A 12538-nucleotide genomic window follows, 5' to 3' on the forward strand; every position below is an offset into this window, starting at 1 on the left:
CCGCCTCTCCCTCGTCTGTGCAGCGCTGGCCGTCTTGGCTCCCCCTTCTCCCTCCTCCCGAGTGCCCAGCTCGGGGGGCGGGGTTTCGCGGAATGACGCAATTGTGTCGTGACGTCACGACGCAAACGCGTCATTCCGCGAAATCTCGCCCCCCCGAGCTGGGCACTCGGGAGGAGAGGGGAGGGGGGTTTGAAAGTGCTCAGGAAGTGCCGCGGCGGGCTCCCCGTGCGGTTGCACGGCTCGCCCGCTGCAAGAAACGGCACTGGGCATAATGTTGCCGGAATTGTGCTCTCGACATAGTCACTGTCCGCAAAGTGACTGTAGACAAGATGAGTGTGTACAATGATGCCCATGGTGTGGCAGCTAAAATGGAAACTAGTGATAGGTCATTTACGTCATGGACTTTTAAGTTTTAACACTGGTGGGTTATGTATAGCACTCTGATAAATGAGCCACTATCTTATGAAATTTTGAACAAATTTTATTTCACAGCAGGACATGCCATTTCTATGATGTGCCAAGTTCTGGCCATATAATGTTGTCATGACGCATTTGCTTTATCATTCCATGGAATGTAATTCTGCAGCACATTTGTAATTCCGTGTTTCATGGAGTTTATTGTCTATGAATAAATCTTGGGCATGGTTGATTCAGTCTGCAGTGTGGTGGATGGGTTAGGACTAAGAGGATAAAATCTGCAGTCTGGTGGATGGGTTAGGACCAGAGGCGGATTTAGACCTCAGGGGGCCCTAAGAAAGACACCGATCTGGGGAGCCCCTTCCTCAAACAATCAGTAGCACTATATTTTTGTTCCTGATTTATGCCCCTTACATTATTGGTTGTTATTTCTCAGGGGTGAGTAATAATATAGTGCAATTGTAAAGCACAATAGAATATGCTGGCACTCCCACCTTGCTCACCTCTTCAACCTATAACTCTCTACCGACATCTTTCCCTCACCATTCATACATCGCCATTCATCACCCACTAGCTACCGCCCCATCTCTCTTTTCCCATTTGCCTCCAAACTACTTGAACGAATGGTCTACAGCCGTCTCACAAGTTACCTCTCTGACAACTCCATCCTTGATCCACTACAATCTGGCTTTCACCCACTTCACTCTACTGAGACTGCCCTGGTGAAAGTCACCAGTGACCTGCTTTCAGCCAAATCCAGGGGCCACTTCTCTCTGCTTATCCTTCTGGGCCTCTCTGCTGCCTTTGACACAGTGGATCATCCTCTCCTCTGCACACTCCAAAACATTGTCCTCTCTAGCACTGTCCTTGACTGGTTTACCTCTTACCTCACTAAACGCTCCTTTTCTGTGTCTGCCTCCGGCACCACCTCACACCCTTCCAGCCTTCCTGTTGGTGTCCCTCAGGGTTCTGTTCACGGCCCCCTTCTGTTCTCCCTGTACACCTCTTCCCTGGGTGCGCTCATTAACTCCTTTGGCCTTCAATATCACCTCCATGGTGATGACACACAACTCTACCTCTCCTATCCTGATCTGTCTCCCTCTGTCAGGTTTCCAGCTGCCTCTCCGCCTGGATGGCTGAGCGTTCTCTGAAGCTCAACATGGACAAAACTGAACTCATTATCTCTCTCCCAGCCAGAGTAACATCCCCTACCAATATCTCTATCACTGTTAACAACACCATCATCTCCCCCATTCCCCAACTCCGTTGCTTGGCTCCTACCTCTCCTTTGCACCCCACATCCAAGCTCTGGCGCAATCCTGTCGGTTCCAGCTAAGCAACATTGCTCGCATCAGGCCATTTCTCTCCCAGTGTGCAACTAAACTTATCATCCACTCACTGGTCATCTCACGGCTCGACTACTGCAATGTTCTCCTCACTGGCCTCACTTGCTTCCATCTTGCTCCCTTCCAATCTGTCCTCAACTCTGCAGCTAGGCTTATCTTCCTCTCCCGCCACTCCATATTTCCCACTCCCCTTCGACAAAATCTGCACTGGCTCTCATTCCCCTACAGAATCCTCTTCAAACTCCTCCCCTCACATACAAGGCCAATGACCGGCACCTCTCCTCTACCCTGATCACTGCTTCCCATGCTCGAGTTCAAGATTTTGCCCATGCTGCACCCCTTCAGTGGAACGCATTCCCCCGCTCCATTAGACTCTCCCTGACCTTGCAAAGCTTCAAACGGGCACTGAAAACCCACCTTTTCATCAAAGCGTATCCTTCCGATGCTTAACCTAGTCCTGAGGCTGCTCCTCCATCCCCCTGCCTCATGCCTTGACCAACTCTGCTTTGCTTACATCCTGCCATCAGGCTACCTCCCGTTTGCTTGCACCTCATGTCATCTGTCTGTCGCCCCTTCATACTAAATTGTAAGCTCATCAGAGCAGGGCCCTCTTTCCTCTTGTTGTCAAAACCCTCTTCTCGACACATTTCACTCACAGCCCTCTCCTATTCAGCAACCATCTTTATCCTGCTGGTAAAGGCTCATCTCTATCTATGGCCACCAGCTCCTAGTAGTACGCTGATCACTCACTCGCTAATTATATCTAAGCTGTATTAAGTTTTGAGAATTGTGGTGCTCTTTGTTACCTGTACTCTATTTTTGTTATTTATTTACTGTAATGTTAAGTTTTGTCTCCCTGTGTTATCCTTTGTACGGCACTGCAAAACACTTGTGGCGCCTTATAAATAAAATGTAATAATAATAATATAAGTAATGGGACGTGGGACCTGCTAATAGAGAATGGGGTACAGTTTAAATATGTCACTGTCACACATTTCCACTCTCCCCACACTGTCACACATACCAACTCCCTGCAACAGATTCCCACTCATCCCACGCTGTCACACATGCCCACTCACCCTGCACTGCAACACATACCCACTCACCGTAACACATTCCCACTCACCCCGCACAGTAACATATACTCACTCACCATAACAAATTAACACTCACCCCACACTGTCACATATGCCCACTCACTGCAACAGATTCCCACTCTCCCCACACTGTCACATATGCCCACTCACTGCAACAGATTCCCACTCACCCCGCACTGTAACACTTGCCCACTAACGGTAACACACTACCAGTCACCCCTCACTGTAACACATGCCCACTCACTGTCACACATTACCACTCACCCCACAGTGTCACACATAACCACTCACTGCAACAGATTCCCACTCACCTTTCACTGTCACACATTCCCACTCACCGTAACACATTCCCATTCACCCCATACTGTCACACATACCCACTCACCCCGCAGTGTCACACATACCCACTCACTGCAACAGATTCCCACTCACCCTCCACTTCACACATGCCCACTCACCCTGCACTGTTACACATTCCCACTCACTGCAACAGATTCCCACTCACCCTCCACTGTAACAAATTCCCATTCACCCTGCACTGTCACACATTCCCACTCACTGCAACCGATTCCCACTCAACCCACACTGTCACACATGCCCACTCACCGTAACACATTACCACTCATCCCGCACTGTAACACATAGCCACTCACCGTAACACATTGCCACTCATCCCGCACTGTAACACATACCCACTCACCGTAACACATTACCACTCACCCCACACTGTCACACTTGCCCACTCACTGCAACAGATTCCCACTTACCTTTCACTGTCATACATTTCCACTCAGCATAACACATTCGCCCCACACTGTCACACATACCCACTCAAACCGCAGTGTCACACATACTCACTCACTGCAACAGATTCCCACTCACCCTCCACTGTCACACATTCCCATTCACCCAACATTCCCACTCACTGCGACAGAATCCCACTCACCTTTCACTGTCACACATACCCACTCACTGTAACACATTCTCACTCACTGCGACAGATTCCCACTCACCTTTCAATGTCACACAAATCCACTCACCGTAACACATTACCATTCACCCCGCACTGTAACACATTACCACTCACCCCACACTGTCACACATGCCCACTCACTGCAACAGATTCACACTCACCACGCACTGTAACTAGAGATGAGCGGGTTCGGTTTCTCTGAATCCGAACCCGCCCGAACTTCATGGTTTTTTTCACGGGTCCGAGCAGACTCGGATCCTCCCGCCTTGCTCGGTTAACCCGAGCGCGCCCGAACGTCATCATGACGCTGTCGGATTCTCGCGAGACTCGGATTCTATATAAGGAGCCGCGCGTCGCCGCCATTTTCACACGTGCATTGAGATTGATAGTGAGAGGACGTGGCTGGCGTCCTCTCCATTTAGATTATAAGAGAGAGAGATTTACTGGATCTTAGGACTAGGAGGAGTACTGTAGAAGTGTAGAGAGTGCAGAGAGTTTACTAGTGAGTGACCACCAGACAGTGCAGTTTATTTAATATATCCGTTCTCTGCCTGAAAAAAGCGATACACACAGTGACTCAGTCACATACCATATCTGTGTGCACTGCTCAGGCTCAGCCCAGTGTGCTGCATCATCTATATATATTATATATCTGTCTGACTGCTCAGCTCACACAGCTTATAATTGTGGGGGAGACTGGGGAGCACTGCAGTGCCAGTTATAGGTTATAGCAGGAGCCAGGAGTACATAATATTATATAGTGAGTGACCACGAGACAGTGCAGTTTATTTAATATATCCGTTCTCTGCCTGAAAAAAGCGATACACACAGTGACTCAGTCACATACCATATCTGTGTGCACTGCTCAGGCTCAGCCCAGTGTGCTGCATCATCTATATATATTATATATCTGTCTGACTGCTCAGCTCACACAGCTTATAATTGTGGGGGAGACTGGGGAGCACTGCAGTGCCAGTTATAGGTTATAGCAGGAGCCAGGAGTACATAATATTATATTAAAATTAAACAGTGCACACTTTTGCTGCAGGAGTGCCACTGCCAGTGTGACTGACCAGTGACCTGACCACACTGACCACCAGTATAGTTAGTAGTATACTTATATTGTGATTGCCTGAAAAAGTTAAACACTCGTCGTGTGACTTCACTTGTGTGTTGTTGTTTTTTTTATTCTATAAAAATAAAACTCATTCTGCTGACAGACAGTGTCCAGCAGGTCCGTCATTATATAATATATAATATATACCTGTCCGGCTGCAGTAGTGATATATATATATTTTTTTATATCATTTATCATCCAGTCGCAGCAGACACAGTACGGTAGTTCACGGCTGTGGCTACCTCTGTGTCTGCACTTGGCAGGCAGTCCGTCCATAATTGTATACCACCTAACCGTGGTTTTTTTTTCTTCTTTATACATACATACTACTACGACATCTCTTTATCAACCAGTCTATATTAGCAGCAGACACAGTACAGTACGGTAGTTCACGGCTGTGGCTACCTCTGTGTCTGCACTCGGCAGGCAGTCCGTCCATAATTGTATACCACCTAACCGTGGTTTTTTTTTCTTTCTTCTTTATACATACATAGTTACATAGACATCTCTTTATCAACCAGTCTATATTAGCAGCAGACACAGTACAGTACGGTAGTTCACGGCTGTGGCTACCTCTGTGTCTGCACTCGGCAGGCAGTCCGTCCATAATTGTATACCACCTAACCGTGGTTTTTTTTCTTTCTTCTTTATACATACATAGTTACATAGACATCTCTTTATCAACCAGTCTATATTAGCAGCAGACACAGTACAGTACGGTAGTTCACGGCTGTGGCTACCTCTGTGTCTGCACTCGGCAGGCAGTCCGTCCATAATTGTATACCACCTAACCGTGGTTTTTTTTTCTTTCTTCTTTATACATACATAGTTACATAGACATCTCTTTATCAACCAGTCTATATTAGCAGCAGACACAGTACAGTACGGTAGTTCACGGCTGTGGCTACCTCTGTGTCTGCACTCGGCAGGCAGTCCGTCCATAATTGTATACCACCTAACCGTGGTTTTTTTTTCTTTCTTCTTTATACATACATAGTTACATAGACATCTCTTTATCAACCAGTCTATATTAGCAGCAGACACAGTACAGTACGGTAGTTCACGGCTGTGGCTACCTCTGTGTCTGCACTCGGCAGGCAGTCCGTCCATAATTGTATACCACCTAACCGTGGTTTTTTTTTCTTTCTTCTTTATACATACATAGTTACATAGACATCTCTTTATCAACCAGTCTATATTAGCAGCAGACACAGTACAGTACGGTAGTTCACGGCTGTGGCTACCTCTGTGTCTGCACTCGGCAGGCAGTCCGTCCATAATTGTATACCACCTAACCGTGGTTTTTTTTTCTTTCTTCTTTATACATACATAGTTACATAGACATCTCTTTATCAACCAGTCTATATTAGCAGCAGACACAGTACAGTACGGTAGTTCACGGCTGTGGCTACCTCTGTGTCTGCACTCGGCAGGCAGTCCATAATTGTATACTAGTATCCATCTCCATTGTTTACCTGAGGTGCCTTTTAGTTGTGCCTATTAAAATATGGAGAACAAAAATGTTGAGGTTCCAAAATTAGGGAAAGATCAAGATCCACTTCCACCTCGTGCTGAAGCTGCTGCCACTAGTCATGGCCGAGACGATGAAATGCCAGCAACGTCGTCTGCCAAGGCCGATGCCCAATGTCATAGTACAGAGCATGTCAAATCCAAAACACCAAGTATCAGAAAAAAAAGGACTCCAAAACCTAAAATAAAATTGTCGGAGGAGAAGCGTAAACTTGCCAATATGCCATTTACGACACGGAGTGGCAAGGAACGGCTGAGGCCCTGGCCTATGTTCATGGCTAGTGGTTCAGCTTCACATGAGGATGGAAGCACTCAGCCTCTCGCTAGAAAAATGAAAAGACTCAAGCTGGCAAAAGCAGCACAGCAAAGAACTGTGCATTCTTCGAAATCCCAAATCCACAAGGAGAGTCCAATTGTGTCGGTTGCGATGCCTGACCTTCCCAACACTGGACGTGAAGAGCATGCGCCTTCCACCATTTGCACGCCCCCTGCAAGTGCTGGAAGGAGCACCCGCAGTCCAGTTCCTGATAGTCAGATTGAAGATGTCAGTGTTGAAGTACACCAGGATGAGGAGGATATGGGTGTTGCTGGCGCTGGGGAGGAAATTGACCAGGAGGATTCTGATGGTGAGGTGGTTTGTTTAAGTCAGGCACCCGGGGAGACACCTGTTGTCCGTGGGAGGAATATGGCCGTTGACATGCCAGGTGAAAATACCAAAAAAATCAGCTCTTCGGTGTGGAGGTATTTCACCAGAAATGCGGACAACAGGTGTCAAGCCGTGTGTTCCCTTTGTCAAGCTGTAATAAGTAGGGGTAAGGACGTTAACCACCTCGGAACATCCTCCCTTATACGTCACCTGCAGCGCATTCATAATAAGTCAGTGACAAGTTCAAAAACTTTGGGTGACAGCGGAAGCAGTCCACTGACCAGTAAATCCCTTCCTCTTGTAACCAAGCTCACGCAAACCACCCCACCAACTCCCTCAGTGTCAATTTCCTCCTTCCCCAGGAATGCCAATAGTCCTGCAGGCCATGTCACTGGCAATTCTGACGAGTCCTCTCCTGCCTGGGATTCCTCCGATGCATCCTTGCGTGTAACGCCTACTGCTGCTGGCGCTGCTGTTGTTGCCGCTGGGAGTCGATGGTCATCCCAGAGGGGAAGTCGTAAGCCCACTTGTACTACTTCCAGTAAGCAATTGACTGTTCAACAGTCCTTTGCGAGGAAGATGAAATATCACAGCAGTCATCCTACTGCAAAGCGGATAACTGAGGCCTTGGCATCCTGGGTGGTGAGAAACGTGGTTCCGGTATCCATCATTACTGCAGAGCCAACTAGAGACTTGTTGGAGGTACTGTGTCCCCGGTACCAAATACCATCTAGGTTCCATTTCTCTAGGCAGGCGATACCGAAAATGTACACAGACCTCAGAAAAAGAGTCACCAGTGTCCTAAAAAATGCAGCTGTACCCAATGTCCACTTAACCACGGACATGTGGACAAGTGGAGCAGGGCAGGGTCAGGACTATATGACTGTGACAGCCCACTGGGTAGATGTATGGACTCCCGCCGCAAGAACAGCAGCGGCGGCACCAGTAGCAGTATCTCGCAAACGCCAACTCTTTCCTAGGCAGGCTACGCTTTGTATCACCGGTTTCCAGAATACGCACACAGCTGAAAACCTCTTACGGCAACTGAGGAAGATCATCACGGAATGGCTTACCCCAATTGGACTCTCCTGTGGATTTGTGGCATCGGACAACGCCAGCAATATTGTGTGTGCATTAAATATGGGCAAATTCCAGCACGTCCCATGTTTTGCACATACCTTGAATTTGGTGGTGCAGAATTTTTTAAAAAACGACAGGGGCGTGCAAGAGATGCTGTCGGTGGCCAGAAGAATTGCGGGACACTTTCGGCGTACAGGCACCACGTACAGAAGACTGGAGCACCACCAAAAACTACTGAACCTGCCCTGCCATCATCTGAAGCAAGAAGTGGTAACAAGGTGGAATTCAACCCTCTATATGCTTCAGAGGTTGGAGGAGCAGCAAAAGGCCATTCAAGCCTATACAATTGAGCACGATATAGTAGGTGGAATGCACCTGTCTCAAGCGCAGTGGAGAATGATTTCAACGTTGTGCAAGGTTCTGATGCCCTTTGAACTTGCCACACGTGAAGTCAGTTCAGACACTGCCAGCCTGAGTCAGGTCATTCCCCTCATCAGGCTTTTGCAGAAGAAGCTGGAGACATTGAAGGAGGAGCTAACACGGAGCGATTCCGCTAGGCATGTGGGACTTGTGGATGGAGCCCTTAATTCGCTTAACAAGGATTCACGGGTGGTCAATCTGTTGAAATCAGAGCACTACATTTTGGCCACCGTGCTCGATCCTAGATTTAAAGCCTACCTTGGATCTCTCTTTCCGGCAGACACAAGTCTGCTGGGGTTGAAAGACCTGCTGGTGACAAAATTGTCAAGTCAAGCGGAACGCGACCTGTCAACATCTCCTCCTTCACATTCTCCCGCAACTGGGGGTGCGAGGAAAAGGCTCAGAATTCCGAGCCCACCCGCTGGCGGTGATGCAGGGCAGTCTGGAGCGACTGCTGATGCTGACATCTGGTCCGGACTGAAGGACCTGACAACGATTACGGACATGTCGTCTACTGTCACTGCATATGATTCTCTCAACATTGATAGAATGGTGGAGGATTATATGAGTGACCGCATCCAAGTAGGCACGTCACACAGTCCGTACTTATACTGGCAGGAAAAAGAGGCAATTTGGAGGCCCTTGCACAAACTGGCTTTATTCTACCTAAGTTGCCCTCCCACAAGTGTGTACTCCGAAAGAGTGTTTAGTGCCGCCGCTCACCTTGTCAGCAATCGGCGTACGAGGTTACATCCAGAAAATGTGGAGAAGATGATGTTCATTAAAATGAATTATAATCAATTCCTCCGCGGAGACATTGACCAGCAGCAATTGCCTCCACAAAGTACACAGGGAGCTGAGATGGTGGATTCCAGTGGGGACGAATTGATAATCTGTGAGGAGGGGGATGTACACGGTGATATATCGGAGGGTGATGATGAGGTGGACATCTTGCCTCTGTAGAGCCAGTTTGTGCAAGGAGAGATTAATTGCTTCTTTTTTGGGGGGGGTCCAAACCAACCCGTCATATCAGTCACAGTCGTGTGGCAGACCCTGTCACTGAAATGATGGGTTGGTTAAAGTGTGCATGTCCTGTTTTGTTTATACAACATAAGGGTGGGTGGGAGGGCCCAAGGACAATTCCATCTTGCACCTCTTTTTTCTTTTCTTTTTCTTTGCATCATGTGCTGATTGGGGAGGGTTTTTTGGAAGGGACATCCTGCGTGACACTGCAGTGCCACTCCTAAATGGGCCCGGTGTTTGTGTCGGCCACTAGGGTCGCTAATCTTACTCACACAGTCAGCTACCTCATTGCGCCTCTTTTTTTCTTTGCGTCATGTGCTGTTTGGGGAGGGTTTTTTGGAAGGGACATCCTGCGTGACACTGCAGTGCCACTCCTAGATGGGCCCGGTGTTTGTGTCGGCCACTAGGGTCGCTAATCTTACTCACACAGCTACCTCATTGCGCCTCTTTTTTTCTTTGCGTCATGTGCTGTTTGGGGAGGGTTTTTTGGAAGGGACATCCTGCGTGACACTGCAGTGCCACTCCTAGATGGGCCCGGTGTTTGTGTCGGCCACTAGGGTCGCTTATCTTACTCACACAGCGACCTCGGTGCAAATTTTAGGACTAAAAATAATATTGTGAGGTGTGAGGTATTCAGAATAGACTGAAAATGAGTGTAAATTATGGTTTTTGAGGTTAATAATACTTTGGGATCAAAATGACCCCCAAATTCTATGATTTAAGCTGTTTTTTAGTGTTTTTTGAAAAAAACACCCGAATCCAAAACACACCCGAATCCGACAAAAAAAATTCGGTGAGGTTTTGCCAAAACGCGTTCGAACCCAAAACACGGCCGCGGAACCGAACCCAAAACCAAAACACAAAACCCGAAAAATTTCAGGCGCTCATCTCTAACTGTAACACATGCCCACTCACCGTAACACATTACTACTCACCCCTCACTGTAACACATGCCCACTCACTGTCATACATTATCATTTACTGCAACAGATTCCCACTCACCTTTCACTGTCACACATTCCCATTCACTGTAACACAGTCCCATTCACCATCCACTGTCACACATACCAACTCACCCCGCAGTGTCACACATACCAACTCACGGCAACAGATTCACACTCACTCTCCACTGTCACACATACCCACTCATCCCGCAGTGTGACATTTACCCACTCACTGCAACAGATTACCACTAACCCCACACTGTCACACACTGCCACTCACTGCGACAGATTTCCACTCACCTTTCACTGTCACACATTCCCACTCACCGTAACACATTCCCACTTACCCGACCTGTCACACATACACACTCACTCATTCCCAGAGAACCCTCTACAACCACACATAAATAGTATTCTCTCCACCCTCCCCTCTGCCCGTCTATGCTGCATCCAGGTGTCTCTTCGCTCCCCTCAAATGTGCGGGCACATATACTCAAGCCAGCAGCAGGTATTTACTAGGGCTGCTGGCTTTTTGTTTCAGTGATGTGGAGGGGGGGAGGCATAAGAAAAAAGATCCCTCTCACCTTGCACAACTGTACAGTGTGGCACCTTCTACTGCAGCCTGCTTCCGGACAAAGTGAGCGCAGTCCCAGCCCCATCAATGTCACAGCAGCGGTGTTTGTGCCGCTGAGTCACAGCCGGCTCCTCTCTATGTGCGTGTGACATCATGTGCACATGCGTCATGACGTCACACCTACATGACGGAAGGTACAGTAGGAGGAGGACACACTGACGGGTGAGCGCTGACGGAGCCGTCACCCGGCAGCTGTCTAATCATTGACAGCTTGCCGGGGCCAATAAAAGCCCAGCGCTCATTGATTTTCTGATTCAGCCGGGCCCTCTGCGACCTGCCAGGCCCTAGGCATCCGCTTTGGATGCTTTGCGGTAAATCAGCCACTGGTTAGGACTAAGGGCCTAATTCAGACCTGATCACACGCAGGCTGCTTTTTGCACTGCTGTGACCAGGTAATCGCCGCCTACAGGGGAGGGGGAAATCGCTGTGCATGGGTGTGATCGGCTGTGCAGAGAGCTGCACAAACAAAAGTTTGTGCAGTTTCTGCAGAGCCCAGGACTTACTCAGCCGCTGCGACGATCTGGGATGTTGCTGACGTCAGGAACCCTCCCTGGAAACGGCCGGGCACGCCTGCGTTTTTCCAGGCACTCCCAGAAAATGGGGAGTTGCCACCCACGAACACTTTCTGCCTGTCAATCTTCTTGCGATTGCCGGTGCAATTGCTTTCTTCGTTCGTTTCATCGCTGCCCGGCGACGGCAGCCAACGCACCTGCGCATTGTGGGTCACACACATGTGCAGTACGATCGGGTCTGAATGACCCCCTAAGAGGATAAAATGTGCTCGCAAAACTTGCAAAATTCTGTACCCAAAACTGAAATAAGATGCATATTTTGGATAACTTTATTTGAAAATTTTGCTCATCTCTAATCTCTGATCAGGTATTGTTTACTTACAGTTTATGAGAGAATGCAATACTCTTTTACCTTCAGTTTTAATTGTATGTTCTTGTACTGTTTCCATTGTGTATAACTGCATAGCCCTGACAATACAACACTGAGGAATGCTTTGTTGCTATATTATTTATAACCCAGGGATCACAGTAACAATGTTATTTTAAATGTTGATAGTCTATTTACTGATATATTTTGTGGCTAAAATTGCTAAGTCCAATTCTTAAATGATAATTATTTACCTGTATCTCAGTTTCTTTTAAGTGTAACATAACACCTTCATCCACTAAAACTTCAATTATGTTGGTTAAAGGCAGGGGCGGATTGGGATGGAAAACCAGCACAGGAAATTTATGGAAGCAGCCCTAATGGAGGCGTGGTCTGTTGTGGGGGTGGAGTCTGTTGAGGGCGCTGGATTCC

The sequence above is a fragment of the Pseudophryne corroboree genome, chromosome 3, assembly GCF_028390025.1.
Source record: "Pseudophryne corroboree isolate aPseCor3 chromosome 3, aPseCor3.hap2, whole genome shotgun sequence".
NCBI classification, from domain to species: Eukaryota; Metazoa; Chordata; class Amphibia; order Anura; family Myobatrachidae; genus Pseudophryne; species Pseudophryne corroboree.